Here is a 13,273-nt window from a genome sequence, read left to right on the forward strand (position 1 = left end):
TCAACGGATAGACCCTACCCGACTTGGGAAGCAGATGCAGTCCAACCAATTACATAAATAATGGCACTTGTAAAAAATTATAACTACATGTAAATGCAAGACAGACAAAATCCCACATCATTTCTAACAGTGTCTATGCCTGTGATCTCATAGGAAGGACCCACGGGAGCCACACTGAAGACCCTCCTCTAACCCATGACTGCCACCAAGGAGCACACTGCTCAGCAAGTACTGACAGGGATAAAAAATAAGTAAGAGTGTCCTCAGGGGTCCCCCGGCTCACAAGGGGAAATGTGCACACACAGATCCCAGAACAAAATGGGAAAGGTGCGCTTAACAGACTTTCATCTGCAGAGCCTTAAGCAGAAATGGGGATGGGGATTAAGGCTCTTGGGGAAGGACATTCAGAAGATGTGGTCCCAGAAAGAAAGAAAAACAGAAATAGAAAACAGGATCCCCAAACAGTGGCTTTTGCTCATTAACACAAGATATGTCAAAGTGCTGCTGACCAGAAGAAATGACCTGCACAGGTAAGACTGTGGAGGAAATCCATGCCACTGAGCGTTTGGACACTGCCTAAACACCTCCCCTTGCCATGGCCAGTGTCCGAACTGCTCAGCCAAAAGGGCCAGCAAAGCACAGCCCGGCTCGGCTCATCTTTACTACATGAGCAGGTCATTTGGGCAACGGAGTTCCTGCTGCATGATTCTAGGAAGCGGGAGTAAGTGTGTCCTGGCCATAAATCTACCTGGGGCTAGACCTATATGGTCAGTGCTTCCGGCTCCACCACCCATATGGCCACATCTGCCAAACACCTTCCTGAATTGGTATTTAAAGCAGTACTAGGGAGATTTTTGTATAAGAAGTTATCTTTTCTGAAAGTAGATTCGAATAATCATTCTTAAGAGGGAAGAAAGGAGAGAGAAAGGGAATGAATCTTCAGAGTGCCTTGAACCTTTATCTAAATTTGCAGAAAGGAGGAGCAGGGCAGAGCAGGGAGGAACAGGGAAATGGGGGAGGGGAGTGTTAAGCATTCCTTGGGTAATTGAGATATACAACTCTGATAAAAGTGTTATGTTCAAGTCAGGCATGGTGGAGCCCTTCTCCTCTGTAATCTCAGAAGCCAGGAGGGAGAGCCAGGCAGATCCCTGTAGGTTCGAGGTCAGCCCTGTCTACAGAGTAAGTTCCAGTTCAGTCAGGACTACATTATGAGACCACAGCTCAATAAAACAAAACAAACAAAAGGACTTCAAAGAGAGTTAGAGCACTAAAAAAAAAGCAGTAGAAATCGACTCGATAATCTTGGAATAAGCAAGGTCTCCCTAAACTGATGCAGTGCCCAGCAGCCATGAAAGGAAAATAATTACGGACTTGAATACACAGTTTAAGACTTTTTGCACTGGGGTAGTAGTTGGGAGAAGGTGGGGGACTTGAATAAACACAAACCAGTCCAAAGAGATGGGAAAAAAAAAATATTTGCAGGGGGCTGAAGAGATGGCTCAGCAGTTGAGAGCACCGGCTGCTCTTCCAGAGGACCGGGGCTTAATTCCCAACACCCGCATGGCAGCTTACAGCTGTCTGTAACTCCAGTTCCAGGGGTCCGACACCCTTGCACAGACAAATATATATGCAGGCAAAACACCATAAAATAAAAATTCAATTATAAAAAAAATTTGCAAACCACTCACCATAAAGGCTTGCTAGACCTCAAGGGTGCACGAGTGTGGAAGGATGGGTATGAGCAAGAAATGGGCAAAATATTAATATATTTAGTTAACATACATTTGAAATATCGGAAATATTTTAACATCAAGTAGTATCTGGCTTACTATAAAACCAGGCAAAGATTACAAGTTTTCAACGCTTAAGCAAATACTGAAATACAATGACTTATACTAATAAAAACTACAAATTGAAATTCAGGTATATTGCTATCACATTAACATTAAAGCCAGAAAATCATAAGCCATGGTGGTAAATTGCAGTGAAACACACATTGTATATTCTAGTGTTGGATGATGCACAACATACAATTGTGTGGAAGGAAAATTAAATTTTGAGATGTATAAATGAAAAGTTAGTTGCTCACCAAGACATTTTTTTTAATAATGGAAAAATACTGCCAATAGTTTGCATGCTAAACTGCGGAACCCAAGGTAAAGAGTGATCTTAGAACACAGCCAAGCGAAAGGCCAATGTGCAGATCAGTTTCTTCAATGCTCTCATTTGTGCAGGAGATGAGAAGTACAGACCTGTATGATTGACAGACAGGGACCACTTCAAGAAAGACACCGGGCTTAATGAGGACTGGCTCTAGGGAGCCGGCTGGGAAGGATGAGGGTTTGAGGAAAGAATGTCCCATTTCCATTATGAGATAGATAATTACAACTTCCGCTTCTCCAGACTCTTGTACTGATTTTTAAAAACTTTTTAAAGTCATTTAAGAATTAGTTTAAGTCTGAGGAAGGAGAATCTCCTGTTTGAGGACAGCCTGGACCACAGACAAGGGTCTGCATCAAGCGCAGTAAAACAGAACGGCAGTTTACCAAATGCCACTGATTTGCTCAGGCCAGTCTCAGAGTAGGAGATGTGCTCTTCTGCTTCAATGTCTGTGACGAGGCCTCACTGCGTTGCCCAGGCTGGCCTCTGAGTCGTGATCCTCCTGCCTCAGCCTTCTGAGTGCTGGGAATTACGAACTACGGGACATCACCCAACATGTTAGACTCCACGGGAGTGTGAACGTAGAGAGTGTAAAAGATGAGACCCAAGAGATAGGTCTTTATAGCATCACCCCATCATTTTTAAAGCTGTTGTTTGTAAATATAATAATAACCAATTTCATTGATAAAGTGACAGCATATAAAGTATGTATGCGCGAGTGTGTGCATGTGTGTTTGTGCGTGAGAGTGCATGTGTCTGTTAAGTGTGTGTGCTTGGGTGGTGATGCGTGTGCAGCTATGTGTTTCTAAAGTGTGTATGTGCAAATGTGTGCATGTGTGGTTGTCTGTAAGAGTGCGTGTGTTATAAGGTGTGTGCTTGGGTGGTTATGTGTACGAATGCATGTATGTGTTTATAAAGTATGTGTGTGCCTGTGCTGTTGAGTGTGAGAGTGTATGTATTTATAAAGATGTGTGTTCACATGTGAATGAACACCTAGAACCTAGAACATACTCCCTCAGGAAAGAAGCCATCTTCTAAGGAAGGTTCTAGCTTGCCCATTCCCCGTATCCCGCAGGATTGGCAATGTTCCATGTGGAATCAGTGGGCATAATTCACACAAGATAATACCTCCATCTCCTTTCACCACTTAGAAATGAAAAATCAAAATGGTCAGAAGATTAGCTAAGACCACTGAGACCACAGCCTGCCTCCCCTCCCCGACTGCAGCTCCTTGTTCTCTGCTCTCCATCAATCAGCTAAAGCCACTCTGGAAACTGTATCTCCTCAGGCACACAAACACTTTTCCCACCTCTGGGACTGTACTCTGGGATCTTCATTCCATCCCCGGATCAAATGCCTCTTGACTGTTCCCAAGCCCTACTCAAGCACAAACACATATAAATTCTCCCACCTAGCAGTTCACGCTTCCATCCTCCCCTGCTGCATTTTCCCTTACAAGACACACCACCATGAAACAAAAAGGGTTTCTCCAAAAGAAATTAGAATATTTGCTTCACAGGGGAGAGACTTGTTTTGCTCACTACTGTGCCTTAGAGACCCAGGCACAGGCATTCAAAATCCACTTGTTCAATGAAGAAAAGGATAAAGGCGTGAATGGAAAAATAAATTGAGGCATGTAGACGCACATATAACCTGAACACAAAATAGTCAAAGATCCCTAAACCACAGGAGAAATGGGGAAAAAATGGATACAACTGTTGTCTACAACATCTCTATTAAAGAAATTTCTAAGTTCCTAACACTGTAACAATCCGCACAGATGGTGAAATAAAATCTTCCTGGCCAGGGGTGTAGCTTCCCAGCATGCTTAGCATGTTCAAACCTGTGCAGTTTCCAACAAACTTTGCCAGATACTGCTGGCCAGTGGTGGCACATGCCTTTAACACCAGCACTTGGGAAGCAGAGGCAGGCGGATCTCTGAGAGTTCAATGCCAACCTGATCTACAGAGTTAGGTTCAGGAAAGGCACCAAAGATACAAAGAAAAACCTGTCTCAAAAAACAAAAACAAACAAACAAAATATTTGTTGTTTTAATCCAAAGGGGCTGTTTTGTTTTTCAACCACAAATACTATTGACCCTCTGTGTGTGACTGACTGTACTCCATCTTTCTTCATTCTTTCTTTCTTTCTTTTTTTTTTTTTCAGTTTTTCGAGACAGGGTTTCTCTGTAGCTTTGGAGCCTGTCCTGGCACTAGCTCTTGTAGACCAGGCTGGCCTCGAACTCACAGAGATCCGCCTGCCTCTGCCTCCCGAGTGCTGGGATTAAAGGCGTGCGCCACCACCGCCCGGCCTATACTCCATTTTTCCAGAGACAACTTGTTCAACTACAAATGTTCAAGGCAGCCTCCAGGTGCCCAGTCTCCCTACCCTGACCCTCAGGCCTACAAAAGAGCATTTATTAAGCCTTCACTTTAGTATAATTCTATCCCTCCACCCCACTTCCACAGCAGCACACAAACAGGTCACTAAAAGTTCGTCCACTTTGAAAATGATAGATGTTTATTTTCAAGACAGGGTCTCACACGTCCTAGGCTGTCCTTGAACTTGCTTGACAGCTAAGGAAGACTCTGAATCAATCGCGGGGCTCTGTGAAAGCTGGGAAAGTACTCGACCAGCTGAGCTCCGGCCACAGCTACAGCCCCTCCCTGGTAAATAACAAAACGAATACTTCTGCCCTATGTCAAGCCATTTAAGAAGTATCTATATGTTCTGATTTTCCCCACCATTTCAGTGACGTTTTGTGTCTCCCTGCCCTGTGTTTCAGTTGGGACAGCAATCGTGGAGCTTAGCAGCCGTTGACTCTGATCCCCATCTTAACCTGAGTTCCTGGCACCATTTGGCACAGACGAGCAGAGCCACCTGGATGGAATTTCTAAACTTGCTTTTCAGAAACACCAGATTGCCTGGGGTTTCCTCTTCCACAGTTCGTGTGCCCCGGGCTCCTCTTAATACTCCATGGCTCAGCTCTGGTCTCTGTCTTTCCTAAGGACACTCATGCTCTGGGTGACTTCTCATAGCCACCAACTTCCAAGTCAGTTTCTTCAAGTTCAACCTAAACATTTAACTGAATGAATGAACCTCACATGCATCATTTGCCTCAGACTGTGTCCAAAATGTATCATAGGGCTGGGCAGATAGCTCAGCAGTTAAGAGCAAGTGGCTGCTCTTCCAAAGGAGCTAGGTTCAATTCCCAGCACCTACATGGTAGCTCACAACTGTCTGGAATTCCAAGATCTGATACACTCACATGGAAATATATGCAGGCAAAACACCAATGCACATAAAATAAAAATAAGTAATATATATTTATATAAAAATATATATAATATAATATAAATATATATTTAAAAATATATTTTTTAAAAGTGTATCATAGCTGAGCGCACTAGTGCGTGCCTGTCAAGACAACACTCGAGGGTGAGGGCAGGGTGATCGGAAGTTCAAGGTCATCCTCAGCTGTTTATTGTAGCCAGTCAGGAATACATAAGACCCAAAATAAATTTAAAAAGGGGGCTCATAACACTTGATTCTACCGACCCCATCCCACACCATTTAGAGTTACCCTTAACTCTTACTATTACACAACTCCAAATCAATTTCTAGCCCATCTTTACCCTTGGACAATGTGACGACTTTCAACCAAACTCTATAACTGACAAAGACATCTCTCTTGTGTCTCCTGGGGGCTTCATAAGCAGTCCTGTAACCAATTTCACTGGACTTCTGGCAATCAGCTCCCCATACCGAAGAACCACCGAAGGGAGTTTTTTAAAAAGCAAAACTAAATCACGTTATTCCCGTGCTTAAAATCTGGAAGCATATTTTACTCCAACCAGGATTTGAACTCCTTAACCATGGCCTACAAGGCCCTGCATGACCAGGCTAGGTCCAGGCCCCAGTCCAATCTGGACATGGTCTGTGCAAAACACATGTCTTGTGTGTTATCTGAGGGGATTTAACAGCATGTCCAGTCAGCCAAGAAAAAAGGCTAGGAAGCACATCCAAAAAAATAGTGCTTGTATTCAATCCAATCAGTTCAGATTCCAGGTTCAAGCCCCCTCGAGCTCAGCATCACTTGCTGGGTCTGCTGCTGCAGCTCTTTCTGCCCCAGCTGCTTTTCCTCTTCCATCCCAAGCGTGCATTTGACAGGGCTCTTTATAAAACAGCTTCAAACCACAGCCACCTGGGCCTCAGAGATTCAACCTCTTCCAGAGCAACTTCTTGTCACTGAAAGTCTCAAACATCCCCAAAGTATTTCGCAAGCAGGGCAAATCTACCTTTTTCTAGTGACCCTCTTTTCCACTGTGTGGTTGTATGTTGATTTTCTACTCTTTTGGCCCTTTGAGGGGCCCACCACCTAGGTTCCAAATAATCACAGGGAGGTTTATTCTTTCTTATGAATGCCCGGGCTTAGCTTGGCTTATTTCTAGCTTTTCTTAAATTATTCCTTTCATCTTTTGTCTCTGGGTTTTTATCTTTCTCTATTCTATATATCTGTCTTTACTTCTTATTCCATGGCTTGCTGTGTGGCTGGCCCCTGGTGTCCTCCTCCTCTCTCCCATTCCTTGATTATTTCCTCCCAGATTTCTCCTCCATTTATTCTCTCTGCCTGCCAGCCCTGCCTATCCTTTTCCCTGCCTAGCTACTGGCCATTCTGCTCTTTATTAGACCAATCAGGTGTTTTATTTATTTATTTATTCATTTATTTTGGTTTTTCGAGACAGGGTTTCTCTGTGGCTTTGGAGCCTGTCCTGGAACTAGCTCTGTAGACCAGGCTGGTCTCGAACTCACAGAGATCCGCCTGCCTCTGCCTCCCGAGTGCTGGGATTAAAGGCATACGCCACCATCGCCCGGCCCAATCAGGTGTTTTAGACAGGCAAAGCAACACAGCTTCACAGAGTTAAACAAATGCAACATAATTAAACAAATGTTCCACAGGATAAACAAATGTAACACATCTTCAACTGATATTCCACAACACTGTGTCTTAAGATAATGCAGGATTTCTGACAGAAAAGAATGCAACCGTGTGCTCTGTCAACCCTAATTTCCATTGTCCAAGTCAAGGCTTGGGATGAAATAAAAGGTACCGCTGCTTGGACAAACCCCGTCTTCCTACAACCCACCCTGTCCTTGGGTTCGTGTAGCCTGAACTGTATAAGGCAGTTCTTACCTCATCAGTAATGTACACCATTCGTATTTCCATTTCTGGAATTAATTGTAAGGTTCATGAGAAATCTCAATAATTTCTAGAAACCACACATAAGTGGGTATTATATATATATGAATATATTATATACATAAAGTTCATAACAAAGACAAAATACAGAAACATACAGCATGAATATTACTCTCAAGTAGTCTCACAGTGCACTTGAATGACTGACTGCATCCATGCTCAGGATCTTCATTTGAATCATACTCTCTACATTAAGTTATAGAAGGTTTGAAAACTCAGGAGGGAGAAATGTCACATTCGGCTTCAATCTTACCACTTACATTTGTAATGCCATTATTAAAAGAAATCTCGAGAGAAAGGACAGGAGATGTGACTCAGTGATAGGGCATTTCCTAGTATGAATGAGGTCCTAGGTTGGGGAGAAGGACGAAGGGAGGGAAGGGGGAAGAAAGAAAGAGACAGGGGGTAGGAAAAGAATTGAGCAAGCTGATTCTAAAATCATCACGACAAAGGAAGAAAAGAGGACCCCTCCAAGAGCTTCAGAAGACAGCGACCACACCCTCCCACCTGCCTCTCTACCAGACACTCCCTACAGTGTGCCTCATTCTCTCTGGTCTTTATCAGTCCATTTGCTGTGGACCTGTGAGCACTATCCCAAAATCACCATTGAGAGCCTTCCAACAGATTGCTACTGGACGTCAAAGCTCTTGATAAACAGTGGAAGAAAAACCAGACTATCAACAGATAGGAGTCTATCAGAAGATAGAGAAAGGTATTTTTGCAGGAGTTTAGCCAAGGGGAGCAAGGCAAAGATCACTTTCACATCAGAGTGGAGAACCTTCAGCTAACCCTGCTCTCCAACACCACAGAGTTCAACTTCCTCCCACACAGGAAGCACTCTCTCTTATAACCTGAAAAATCACCATACCAATACTGGCCCTTTTTGTTAATTTTCCTTTCATGCAAAACAACCTCAGTCTCAAGCCTTGGGCTGTTTCACAGATCCCATTATCACAAAAGCAACTGGCCTAGGTAAGTATAACTGATTGATTTAGCGCCCTAGCTCACTCCTCTGCAATGTCTGGTGCATTTCTCTTCCTGTACAAGAAATATGTCTATGTTGCTTCCTGACAGACCATTTTCCAGAGCCCATGTCCACTTTGCTCAAACAAAACAAACATTCTCGATAGCCACACGGCCTCCCCTTCTGTCTGGCTATTTCCTGAAGTCATTGATATATCATTTCTTTCTCTCCCTATAAATCTAGGTAATACAAAAAAGAGTTCAGTGTAGAATCTATTAGCCGACCAACTTCAAAGAAAATTTACTGGGGAAATGAAGGGTAATTTATGAGGTCAAGAATTAGGTCATCAGTATCCTGACTACAAAGCATGAGATAGCCCATGCCTGTGCTTTCAGGGCCCATCGGCGTCAGACGTGATGGGAAAGGGCAGGTCTTAAATAGTTTGACTCATTCTGGCATAGCTATCATATGCAAAAAGTGTGAAGAAATGGGTGCTGAAAGCAAACTTCCTCCGTCTCTGGGCTACCCAGCGGCAGTGGCAGTGAAGCATGCTGGTCTAGGCTTTGAGGGTAAGTCTAAGGCGAGAGCACAATGACCTTAACCAGGAATCGCCAGTGATGAGGGAGTGGGAACTTGCCAACCTTGTGAGGAAGCCTGCTGGGAGCTCAGGGAAGGCTAAGCACTTAGGTGTGGAGCACAACCCAATGCAATCACTCCCCTTCCACATTCTAACCCTTTGTGCTGCTGGAATCGGTCAGGTCTTTAATCTTCTCCCGCCTGTGTGCACATGTATGCGTGTGTTTAAGTCTATAGGAGTGTGTGTTTATAAATACAAAATACACATATATGCCATATTTAGTGATCTATGGTTACTCTTAGTTCTTCTTTGTTGTTTACTCGTTTCCCACACTTCCCCAAAGGGTACTTTGAAATCTTTCCAGTTTTTACAATTAAACCTAACCATCTGGACAAAAATCTTCACATTCACTAAATGAGTCACAGATTTTGTGGGTAAGCTGAGAAACTAAATGCTATGCTGAGCGCTAGGATTTAAACCACATCTACCACAGCAAAACACTCTCTCTCCAATAATCTCTCCAATTATGCACGCACATTCAGGCTCAAATAACATGGAGGCGACTATACCCGACTGCACAGAATTATTTATCCAGTTAGCTTCAGCCTTTACATCCCAAAACAAGCAACAACAAACCCCAAATGAGGGAGACTCCAGAAACCTTTTAGAATGCATGGAGATGAAAGGGAAATCATTACCTAGCTCTTTAGGACTGGTTAACTCTTGTCTTCTACTGATGTACTGTGGCGAGGCACTCACCAGAGTAAAAAGCAACTTGAGGGGCTGGGGAAGCAGCATTAAAAAACCTATACCCAGAGGAGTTAAGTTCAAGCTCCCAGCACCCACGCAGGGCTGTTCACACCTGCTGTAACTCCAACTCCAGGGGAGAAGATCCAACACCTCTGGCCTCCACAGGCAAACACACACACACACACACACACACACACACACACACATATGTATTTTAATAAATAGAATAAATCCTTTAAAAATATCTATTTCAAGGAGTCGGTTTGTTCAGTGTTATACTCTAATAAAGATGTGGACGAAATAAACAGTTCCAGTATAAAAAGTCTCTGGTTTCCACGGTGTTTACAACAATTGTCAGAAACTCTAGGTGTTTAAGAGTTAATATCCAGACAGCTGAACTCTAACAAGGCAAATGATCTCGTGTTGTCAGCTGATCACTGGTACAAGAGGCAGCTAGTAAGAGTTCCCATCACTCTAAGACCCAGCAGGATTAGCCCTTGGAAGTCACTGCAGCTATGCTAGCTCCGGGCCATGGAAAAGATTGGTGGGTACCAGGAAATAATAAATGCAATCTTGCAGCAGGCTGGTGGATTCACATTGTAGTCTTTCAAAGTGCACCTTAAGCCTTTAATATAAGCTAAGATAGAAAGTATTAGACTTGGTGTAGGCAGATTTATAAAAATCATTTTCAGAGCATCTTAGGCTAGCTCCCCCCCCCCCCACACACACACATTTTACACTGGTAACAAAAAGGATCCAGCCAAATAGCATATAAAACCAGATAAACAGGACCAGAAAGATCTGAGAGGAACTCATATATTAACATAGAGGGGTAAAAAACTCAGCACATGCCTTCCCCATTCTGTAGCTGCAATCTGAACACCTGAGTAAATCACATGTTTAGGTGATTGTGTGTGTGTGTGTGTGTGTGTAGGTTTTTGAGACAGGGTTTCTGGGTGTAGCTCTGGAGACTGTCCTGGAACTCACTCTGTAGACCAGGCTGGCGGACGTACTGGGATTAAAGGAGGGCCTGCGCCACCATCACCCTACCAGGTAATGACTTCTTAAGAGCCTACTCTTAAGAAGTCACAGAGGCAGCGACAACCGGCAAAAAGCTTTCTTTCCAGGGAAGGCTAAAGCTGTAGGGACATTCATTCTTCCGCTGCCTCTGTGATTTCACAAAGGTGAACAGAGAATGCTCCATGGATTTGCCTGTCACCATTTTGCAGGAGTCATGCTAATCGTCTCTGCAATATTCCAACTTTGGTGTGTGTGCCACAGAGCATGGTTTTCAATTTCCCATTTCCATTTTGGTTTACTAAGTAAACAGACTGAGCAAACGTTAACATTTAAAGAAAGAATGATCACCAAAAAATCAAATTTAGGTGAATATTTGAAGAGGGTCATCATTTTTGGTAATATATATTTATATTTGGAAAGGTTCTCCCATGTAGTCCAGGCTGGCCTAGAACTCACAGAGATCCACCTGCCTCTGTCACTCAAGTGCTGGGATTAAAATTGTGAGGCACCAAGTCCAGCAATTCTTTCCATTGAAAAAACACATTTTCATTTGGTCTGCTTGGTGACAGTGATAGCTTTGATAGAAGGGGAGATTTAAATATCTGCAGTTTTAAAAAATTAAGTAGAATTCTCACAGCAGTGAAACCGGGTCTCTTCTCTCATTAGTATAGAATCTATTTCCAGAAAAACATCAGCTATAAATAAGAGCACATTTAAACGTCAGAAGTAGTTTGAGAATGAAGCCATCCAGACCTGATCTGTTCGACCCTCTTTGTTCCTCACTTCCTCCATCACTGTTACATACCAGTCCCTAGAAGAGAGCTCCCAAACCAAGCTACGGGTCTACCATTTGGATGGGAAATGGTACCATTTCAAAGGCATAAAAAGTATGAAAATAGTAGTGCTAAAACTTGAGGGAGAAAACAACCAAGACATTAAACAGACTGGGATCTTGCAAGCTCAGTTGATCGAGAATGCATCCAGCGGAGCCATGGAGGTGTCTCAGTGGTTAAGAACTGAGCGGGCTGGGCATGGTGGCGCAGCCTTTAAACCCAGCACTTGGGAAGCAGAGACAGGCTGATCTCTGTGAGTTCAAGGCCAGCCTGGTCTACAGAGTGAGTTCCAAAAGAGTCCGGGCTACGCAGAGAAACCCTGTCTCCAAAAAAGAAAAGAAAAAAAGAAAAAAGAGCATCAAGCTGGAGGACCTGGTTCCCACACCCAATACCAAGGCAGCCCTCTCACAACCATCTCTAACGCTCGTTCCAAGGCATCCGACGTCCTCTTCTGGTCTCTCTGGGCACTAAGCCTGCATGTGGTGCACAGACACAATTGCAGTCCAAACAACCCTACACATAAAATGTTAAAGAACTCATCAAGTGGTGAACGAATGGTTTTAATGTCCCAGTGTGGTGGCCTTGATTGTGGTTCGACAGATCAGAGGCCATAAAAAAATATTTGAATCTGGAGTTATCAGAAAGGATCACTCGTAGACAGAAGCAGTTTGAAATAAAGGGTTTCGCTCACGAGGCTGATGGAAAAATGTAAGCAGTGAATGAGGAAGTGTTTAGACTGACACCGCCAGAAACCAGTAGTTTATTGGAGACATCCCTAAATCTTTTTATCCAGGAGATTAGAAGGCTGAACTGCAATTGCTATGGGAACAAAGGCCATTGTTTCTGGTATTCTGGAAAGTTCATCTGTTATTTTCTAAAGAGAATCACTCTAGCTTCAGACTTCTGGACAACAGTTCTGTGGATCCTTCATTGCTAAGGCTCTTCATTGCCTTCCTGGAGAGTTCCTTTCCATTCAGAGCCATGCTACTACCCAGTGAAATAGGGGACATTTCTAGCAAATGTCCCAACAACTCTGGAGAATATGTTGAATAGGACCTGGGGAACCAAGGGCCCCCAACTATCCATCCTCTTGCCCAAACCCTTTTTCTACTCCTCAGCTAGTACACTTCCCAGTTTGACCCTCACCACCACCACCACCTTAACAAAATAGAAAACAAAACCTAACAAGAGTCCTCAAGTCCTTCTCTCTCAGCTACAAGAACCTTAGGGTTTTAATGTCTTGACCAGGCAAGGAAGTGATAACCACCTGCCTTCCCACATCCTAACTCATTTCTTGACAGTTTCAGACATGCTTTTGGCCAAACAGTCTTCCTACCAAATAATTGAATGATTTTTCCTTTTGCTTCCTTTACACACAAAAAAGGCACCTGGGAGAAACCCTTGAGTGTAATCACAAAACACAACCCTGGCATTCAATCTCTAGGTTACAGCCACATTTTGTCACCTACCGGTCCATAGGGCTTAGTGAGGAGTAAGTCTTAGTGTGTAAACAAATGGTTTGCTCTACAATTAAACCATTCATTCGTCCTTTTTGTTGTTGTTGTTGTTTAACAGCTTGGCTGCTGCCCAACCCAGAGACTTCTAGGTTCGTCCATTAGTTTGCTCTCCCAACAGTTAAAAGGGAATAAGCTCATTCAGAGTTTAGAAAGCTATGCACCATCAACAAAGGTATGTAATGCTTCCAAGAT

General features: G+C 43.5%; 1 protein-coding gene and 1 non-coding gene across 5 annotated transcripts in view; both read right to left on the minus strand.

Moving 5' to 3' along the window:
- LOC121441948 (zinc finger protein 608) overlaps positions 1-13,273 on the minus strand; it is a 109,544-nt gene that overhangs the window by 80,746 nt on the left and 15,525 nt on the right. The gene's annotated exons all lie outside the window — the stretch shown is intronic.
- Positions 10,896-10,997, minus strand: LOC121441965. The gene has a single exon (XR_005973524.1). It is a non-coding gene; the product is annotated as a U6 spliceosomal RNA (small nuclear RNA).

Source organism: Microtus oregoni, unplaced genomic scaffold, assembly GCF_018167655.1.
Source record: "Microtus oregoni isolate MIOR12 unplaced genomic scaffold, Mior012 000085F_ref0000168, whole genome shotgun sequence".
In the NCBI taxonomy this organism is placed as follows: domain Eukaryota; kingdom Metazoa; phylum Chordata; class Mammalia; order Rodentia; family Cricetidae; genus Microtus; species Microtus oregoni.